The sequence below is a fragment of the Zalophus californianus genome, chromosome 10 (genome assembly GCF_009762305.2).
Source record: "Zalophus californianus isolate mZalCal1 chromosome 10, mZalCal1.pri.v2, whole genome shotgun sequence".
Classification (NCBI taxonomy): Eukaryota; Metazoa; Chordata; class Mammalia; order Carnivora; family Otariidae; genus Zalophus; species Zalophus californianus.
In genome coordinates, this window is record NC_045604.1 from 25,331,693 (window position 1) to 25,340,789 (window position 9,097).

A 9,097-nucleotide genomic window follows, 5' to 3' on the forward strand; every position below is an offset into this window, starting at 1 on the left:
GAGAGGGGAAAGCTCCACGAGGACAAAGGTTATCTCCTACGAAACAAGTTCCACGTGGTTTTCACCTAATGAACACTTGAAATACACGAGCATTTCAATCAATCGTACATACATTTTCTTGGTCTTCATGCATTAGTCATAAAGAAAACCACTGAGTCTCATTGATTCTGCATCCTAAATGTGCCTCACGCTGATTGCCTCAGTGTTAACCTCACTGTCACTGTCCCGTGGCCTCTCTGTGGGGCTGACCTGGGAACCACACCCATCTCCCTTTCTCCACCCGCTTGCTGCCCTGAAGGCCTGCTCACAGCCTGAGCCCTCCCCGGTGGGCTGAACTCACTGCCCCACACTTGAGGGGTAGCAGCCTCAGGCGACTCACCTGCACATGGCAGGGAAGCTCCTTCACAGGGCTGGGGGCTCTGTCTACCTCTTTATGCCCTTCACAGCCACCCCAGCCTCTCAAACCTCAAACCTGATCCATCATTTACTTCCACAATTAATTTTCTGTGTCAATTTGATGGGGCCATGGGATGCCCAGATGCTTGGTCAAACATTATTCTGGTTGTGTTTGTGAGGGTGTTTTTGGATAAGATTAGCATTTAAATTTGAAGACTGAGTACAGCAAATGTGGGTGGGCCCTGTCCAATCAGTTGAAGGCCTGAACAGAACATAAAAACTGACCTTCCTCTGAGCAAGACAGAATTCCTTCTTCCTGACTGCCTTCAAATTGGGACATCAACGTTTTCCTGCCTTTGGACCCAAACTAAAACATCAGCTCTCCCTAGGCCTTGAGCCTGCCGGCCTTCAGACTGGAGCTACACCTCAGTGCTCCTGGTTCTCAGGCCCTCAGACTTGGACTGGAACTACCCGCTGGCTCCCTCGGGTCTCCAGCTCACCAACTCCACCTGCACATCTTGGGACTTGTCAGTCTCCACAGTTGTGGGAGCCAATTCCCTGTAATAAGCCTTTCTCTCTAGGTGCATTCATTCTATCGGTTGTGTTTCTCTGGAGAAACCTGACTAATACAAAGAGCTTTTACTAACACCCGACAAACCAACATCTCAGAGATTCCAGAGCCGGAAATCAAACACCCCCCACTCAGTTTATAGGCGACAACACAGAAGCCCCAGAAGGAAGGTTCTTCCCGCTGCACATTTTACCAATCACATTCGCTTCTTAGCCGATGCTTGGAATCCCCTTAACTGGAGACCATAATTAGAAATAAGACATAAGAGGCAAATGTCCCTGGGAAAATAAGGGACTGACATGAATTTGTAAGAGAATGTAAGTGACTTGAAATGTTTTCTGAAGAGCAGTTGTTGAAGGAGGAGGGCAGGGGTACAGAGTGAAAAGACAGAGCTGAGACTGCACACATCTGGGGGCACGGATGCACGGAGCTGGCCCCATCCTTAATTTCAGTGAGCTCACAGAGAACTTTTGAAAATATGGATTTCTAGCGGAGCAATTGCATTTTTTTTATAAAGATTTTACTTATTTGCCAGAGAGAGACACAGCGAGAGAGGGAACACAAGCAGGGGGAGTGGGAGAGGGAGAAGCAGGCTCCCTGCAGAGCAGGGAGCCCGATGCGGGGCTCGATCCCAGGACCCTGGGATCATGACCTGAGCCGAAGGCAGACGCCTAATGACTGAGCCACCACCCAGATGGTCAGAAAAAGGGGACCAGATGAAGAAGGTGTTGGGAGTGACTGGCCCGATGTTGCTCAGGGAAAGGGGCTGTGGCCTGTGGCAGGTGCAGCCCTATAGTGCAGCGCACATCTAGTTATCCCGTGCTGTGGTCCAAATGTTGGCACCCCTCCCGCCCCAGTACATATGTTGAAATCTCAGTCCCTAAAGATGACAGTATTAGGAAGTGGGGCCCTTGGAAGGTGCTTAGGTCATGAGGCTGGAACCTTCCGGAATGGGATTAGTGCCCTCGTAAAAGCGACCCCACAGAGTTTCCTCACCGCTTCCACCATGTGAGGACACAGAGAGAGGGCTGTCAGCTATGAACCAAGAAGGAGGCTCTCACCAGAATTCCAACCAACCCGGTGCCTTGCCCTTGGGCTTCCCAACCTTCAGAATGGTGAGAAATAAATTTCTGCGGTTTACACACAGTCTGTGGTACATTGTTATAGCAGCCTAGATGGACTGAGATATTAAGAAACATTTGATTCATCCAAGCTCCCTTCCCCACTCTGCCCAGACACCACGCTCCCCAATTAGCATGATGGTCATAGTTTGGCATTTCATACTAATTTCTCTTATAGGAAAGGTGTGTGACAGAGGACCCCCATCACAGCATTTCTCTCAATGTTATAACTGCTTCCTTGAGAGTCTATTAACCTAGACTGAAGTTTCTCGTATCCCTCTCTCTCAGCACAATGCCTGGACCATAGCAGGAACTCGTGAAATATTTGTTGAGTGAACGGACCCGGAAGGGACAGTCACATCTCACCAGGAAGGAAGGTGGGCAGTGGTCAGGAGAAGGAGCGGGGAAATGACATTTGAGAACCAGGAGTCCTTCATTCAATACTCAGGAGGCCCCTGTTCTGTGAGAGGCACAAGGCTAGGAGACACAGGGTGCGTAAAGATGACTGACACGGTGTTTGCTTTCAAGGAATTTCATGGAATGGAGGGGACGTCCCCGGCTGAGAGAGTAACATGAGCAAAAGGCTGGAGTCCCAGCAGTGCTGGATGTGTCTGAGGGGTCATAGCTTATGAGGCTGGAGCCCAGGAATTGTTAGGGATGACAGACGTGATGCTTTCACCTGGAAGTGGGAAGGAGGATTTGGTTCAGGTAGTAGGTATAGGTAATGAGCTCAAGTTGTATATTCTGAGATGGAGGGGTTATGAGGACATCCAGGAGGAGAAATCCTGTAGGAAACTGGAGACAGGGATCCAGAGGTCAGGGGAGAATTTAGGGTCAGAAATAAAGGTTAGCGGTCTTTAACATTTGGGTCATGAACAAAGCCTTGGGGAGTGCATGGGGCGTGCATTGGGGGACCATAGTCCAGAGAAAGAAGCCTGAGGCAAGGCTAGACCCCGTTCTTCAGAGCTGGTGGAACAGAACCCCGAAAGAAACAAAAACTGGTCAGAGAGATAGAGGGAGACTCACGGAAGCCAAGAGAGGCCAGCGTTTTGGAGAAGGTACAGGGAAGGGACATCTAAGCCTGCTGTGGAGGCCAAGAATGTTTACCTAAAACGGGACGTCTAAGCTGGGCTTGAGGAGAACTATGGGCCGGTGGGTAGACAACGCCTGGAAGGGCCGCTGGTGGGGACAGCAGACACATTCAGGAGATTGGAGAGTGAGTGGAAGCTGAGAAAGCGTAGGCAGCAAACAGAAACCATTATTTTTTGAAGTTTGATACTGAAGGGAAGGATAGGCTGATGAAGGTTGAAGGGGAAAGTTTTCTTAGGATGGGTGAGACCAAACATGTTGACTGGCAGGATGGAGAGATGAGAGTCTGAGGACCTGAGGGAGGCAAGAGGGGATGCAGCGGGAGGAGGTGAGGGGCAGCCCAAGCTTTGGGCACCCCGCACCTCCGACCTCCTGTCCTCGCCTCTGGGCTGCACTGGGTGCCCCCCTTGGCCTCCCTGATCTAGCCACTCCATGAGCACTTACTGAGCAGCTCCTGGGGAAGGAATGGCCCTGGATGCTCGGCTGTGAGGGTGACTGAGACCTAGGCTGTCCTCTCAAGGACTCAGTCTGAAAGGTGGAACAGACAGAGACGGGGAGCATGGTGAGCCCCACAAGTAGCGTGGCGCTGGGCTGGTGATATCTGAGCTGAGATGGAAAGTCAAGTCGGCCCTACAGTCAGCGCTGGCAGCTGGCATGGGGGCGGGGAACAGGAGGAGTATCTTAAACAGAATGTTTCCCTACAAATCCCCTCCTGCTTCTTCCAAGGTCTGGCCGGCTCCCGGGGTGCTGGGCTGAGAGTGGGAGGACCCTCTCCCCTTCCTTCTTCCCCCAGCACAGTCCTCGCCTCTATTTCACTAACACTCTTCCCCCCCCCCCCCTCAGAGTGGGTTTTAGCCCCTGGTCTTTTGGAAAACTTCGAAGAGACTGGTCTTAGTCATCTCCGCATCTCCTTAAGTATCCGGTGTAGCGCTCTGCACATGGTTAATGCTTAAACATTACATATATATTTTTATAAAGCATTGCTTAATTTTTTTTTTTTGAAATAAACTCTACCCCCAACGTGGGGCTCAAACTCACAACCCTGAGATCAAGAGTCACATGCTCTACTGACTGAGCCAGCCAGGCGCTCCCCAAAATATATTTTTTGCTCTGAAATTTTCTCAGGCCTGAGGACCACTATCACTTAGTAAATTCTCAAGGGGACCACTGACAGGGTTAAGGCACAGAGGTATAAAGGGAGAAGAAAAGTAGGCAGAGAAAGAAAAATAAGGCTGAGGGAGAGGCCTGGGGTGGGGGTGGGGGTAGGGAGAAAACAAGGAAACAAGGATCAAGTCTACACACAGTGGGGAGGGAGACAGTTCCAAGCAAAGTCTAACCAGGGTTCTCTTTGCCATGAAACCCTGCCGTTGGATGCTCGTCCATCCCGGCAGAACCCCCTCTTCTCCCTCCACTTCAGGGCGCTCCCGTTGGGAGCTGATTTCTGGACATAATCAGTTACAGGCATCACGGGGGCATTTTTGGAGCAGCGGGGAGAAGCTGAGAGAAAGAGGTGGGGGGAAAAGCCCTATCGACCCAACAATTTCCCCATTTTGTGGGGTGAGCCTAGACAGAAATTACATTTCCTTCCCTTGAGAGTCTGACGGAGGGAAGCTGGCGGCTGTGTCACACTTCTGGACTGGGTATGAAACTCGCCAGCTCCGCATGCTTTAGCGTGGCAAAACTGATTTTGTTTCGCAGCTGGATAAATAAAGTAAGGCAGAAAAAAGCTGGCTTTACACATTTTTGAATTAGCACCAAGTCTTCCAGACTCCACCTCTTTCAGGACATGTTCCTGAATGCAGTGGGAGGTGGTAATTTCCCTCCCTCCCCCTCCTCACCACAACACTGCACTTACCGTGACATCTGTCAGCCTGGCTCTTCCTTCCCCAACATCTCTGGATCCTTAGCTGAGTTTTTTGTCTATATCAATAGGATCATAAGAGATAATGAGAGGGAACTGTAAAAGAGATGGAAGTCGTGGAGAAGACTGATGGTCTCCGAGGGTGTCAGTGTTGCTGGTCCACAACTGAAAAGTCCTAAAAAAATAAAAATAAATAAATAGAAGAACAAAGCCTTTTGGTGGTGGTCCCTGAATTAACTTGTTTTGTTGTTCCTGAGTTAATTTTAAGTGAAAAAAAAATTCCAGTCAGTTATCCTAAAATTTACAAGAGAGGAAACAAAACTTCTGGCTTAAAATTCAGAGAAATACATATCCTGTAATGTTGGATATGTCAAGCCACCCAGAATCCACCCAGAATCTTACACGTCATCCACAAGGTCGATTTTTAATCAAGTTACACCTTTTCCAAAGGGCACTAGGAAAGAAATGATCAGTTCTATCCTCTTTCTCCAGTACATATTCCACAGCAATTTTCACAACCCAGAAAGAGTACATGTATCAAGGACCAATAAAATTGTTCTAAGTTAAAAAATATTAGTGGAGGGCGCCTGGATGGTTCAGTCAGTTGAGATCTGACTCTTGATTTCGGCTACAGGTCATGATCTCAGGGTTGCAAGACTGAGAACCACGCTGGGCTCTGTGCTAGGTGTGGAGTCTGCTTGAAGATTCTCTCCCTCCCTCGCTAAATAAATAAATAAAAAAAATCTTTTAAAAAATGTATTAGTGGAGGAGAAAAGAAGGAGACTCGGTGTAGACTGCAGTGAAGAAAAGTATATAAAGCTATTTCTGAGGTGTGTTTGGGACAGGTCATGAAATGTGTTAGATCCGTAGTATGCCCCAGGCAGGTAACTGCAATAAAGTCATGTCTTGTCATGTCCTCTCTGGGAAAAGAGGGTGTTTTGTGAAGATTACAGCTAGGGCTGAAAGATGTTTCCATGAGCTTTCCTCACAGTCTAGAGGCCACAAATACCTTGTTCAAAGGCTTTTTCATGGGTTTTCTCTAGACCTTGAATACCCTCTGATTATAGGTCTTATTGTTGGGGATGAAACTTCTTTGCCCAGAATAATAAATAGTCTTGGTGTAAAGATATTTCTAACCATCACGCCACTGGTTGGTCTTTGGTGAATTTTAGGGCCTTGATAGGTAGTGGGGTTAGCAAATACTGTCAGATTCAGTATCCAGCTAGCCTGTTTTATTTTCAAAGGTAACTGTTTCTTTAACATTTCAAGCCCCACAAACATAATAACTATAGAGTCCTTCAGCAAGAATTCAGTCTACTTTGATCAACTGGTTTTTTCTTTGCCTCCATCCACCACAGACTACAAGTGAAAGGTATGAATAGCTTTTATTTTTAAAGATATTGAAAGTGAGGCCCAAAAGGGATAAGTCATAAGGGTTTTCTCAGGAGGATTAAGCTTGGAGTTGAGGGAGATTGAAAGGCGAGAACTCAGAAATCCCTGAGTTTTATTCCCTCATGTCACACATGCTGCAGTTTGCTTCACATCTATCCCTATCTGGGACGGCCGATGCTTCCTTCAACTTAAAGCTATCTCTTCTTTACTTCATGTGCTGCAAGACATTGCCTGGAAGACAGGACGGGCAATCAGATGGTTCTATGCTTGCTCAGTCAGAGTCCATGAAATACTTCTTTAGGAAAAAGGGACATTAACTTGGGGTAATGACGAGGCAGCGAAATAGAAGAGAGGGAAGGGGAAGTTGCTTCGAGAAATCATCATAACCAGGTGTTACTGGGAAAGGAAATGTCATTAAATTAGGGGAATAGGGGCAGCAGGGCTGGGGTAACTAAAATGGTTGAAAAACACAATGGAGGGCAGGCCAGGCAGAAAAACAGACATTAAACCACTTAAATAAAATCTGCAAATTTTATTTGAGATAACCCTGAGTAGCCAAGGCTAGGACTGGAAATCTATCCAGTGGGAAAGTGACCAAACAAGATAACGAAAAAGCAACATAACCACCATGGAGTTTGCAAAACAACCATCTGTTGTGTGAGGAACGTGGAGAGAGATTCTGTATTTATAGAATCTTGAGTGGGAAAACCAGGCACATTAATAAACTTTTCCCCTAGTTCACCAATCTGAAATCTGAGTCTTCTTCTAGTTTCTCTGCTGTCAACATGTACTGTTTTTAAAAAAAAAAAAAAGTCCATTTAAAAACAGACAGACAAGGGGGCACCCGAGTGGCTCAGTTGTTGGACGTCTGCCCTCATCTCGGGTCGTGGTCTGGGGTCCTGGGATCGAGCACTGCGCCTGGCTGCTTCTCCCTCTCCCACTCCCACTGCTTGTGTTCCCTCTCTCGTTGTGTCTCTATCAAATAAATAAATAAAATCTTTAAAAAAAAAACCAGACAAATTTGCTATGACTAATTTAAGAACTCCCAAATTAGGCTCTTTTCCAAAAATACATTGCAATCGACAAGACCGTCAACTCCGTCTTAAAGGAATTGTGATACCACTGCAGACCCTGAGGCTGAATCAGAGGTTCCCTGCTAGTTTGGGTAGAGCAGGGTAGTCTGTTAAAGAGTTCCACAACCCTGAACTGTTTTTGGTCTGAGGCTTAAGATGAAATCCTTCTATAAACAAATGTTTCCAAGGGTGTATCTTAAACAGCTTACCTTAAAAATTCTTATTTTTTCCTCCCCGTTTCTAAAATGGAAACTGTTGCGAGGAAACATTTTATATCAGAGGCCAAGAGTGCTAGTGTTTTTCAGTTATTGCACGTTTCCTCTTAATGAAAATGTTTACATCCTCTTGTAAAATTATTTTTAAAAAGGTAACATCTTTTGGTAGTGTTGCTTTTACAAGAATACCTCTGTGTTATAATTACTCTTAGGGTGGAGGTGGTTGGAAATAAAATGTGCTAATTCTCTTCCAAAAGCCTACCTGGGTTAATAGGATCACACTTAGTGAGTTCAATTAATTTTACCTTGAATTCAGTTGGGGTGAGGTGGAGGCAAAAATAAATGACATCACCATTTACTGGGTGTCTACTGTGTGCCAGGAAATGCACTAAGCACATTAGTCTTTATCTCATTCGATCTTTTCAGCAATGCTGCACATTATCATCTTCATTTTACACGAGGAACAGAGGTTCAGAGAGGTTAAGCAACTCTCTGCAGGTCTTACAGATAGTAAATGGCCACCTAAAGGTAACTCACACACTGGCCTCCTGGTTTCTTGTTAAATAGCATATGCAATCTATTTCTTCGGGGTTTTGTTCAGCAGTCCAGCTTACTGACTGTGCATGTCTTCTGCTAACTTACTCAAGTAGTCTTTAGTACCAAGTGTGATTGGTTCCTTAAGAATTCTCTTTAACGAGAACCTATGTGCTAGAAACTCTGCTCGGTGACTTGAGCACCTGATCTGCTTTAATCATCGCAATTCTAAGAGACTGGGTTCTCTCCGTTTCACAGATGATGAAAGTTTTGGGAAGTAAAGAAAGTGACTAGGGTCTCCAAGATAGTGAGGGGTAGAGCCACGACTGGATTCCAGGTCCGACTCCATTTGTCAGTCCACGGGCCAGTGAGCCACAGCGCTGATTTAATATTCATCGGGGGTGTTCCTTATGTCCTGGGAGCCGGTACTTCGATGAGCAAGCTGCGGCAGCACCAACTCCTCCGTCCACTCAGCCGGGGAAAAGGCAGGACAAGTGGCCTAGGAGAGAGAAGCCCTCCCGCTTCAGCTTAGCAACAACAGAGGTGGTTCCCTGGACCGCCGCCCGGCGAGCGCCACCCCCTCTTCCGGACGCGGGAGATGCGGAGAGGGCCCCAGCCGTCCGGAGACTCCCGCACACAGATGGCAGCTTTGGTGCTGCGGACTCGGTCGGACGCTTCAGCAAGCCGTTAGCAGCCATTCAGTGGTCCGGCGGAGAGCGGCGAGTGCGGAACTCCAGGGCGTACCCGCCCTGAGCCCAAGCCTGCCCCCGGGACCCCCGAAACCTGGGCTTGGGGCGGCAGCCGCTCACTGCCCGGCACCCACAGGGGCTCCGCCCTTCCCGCCC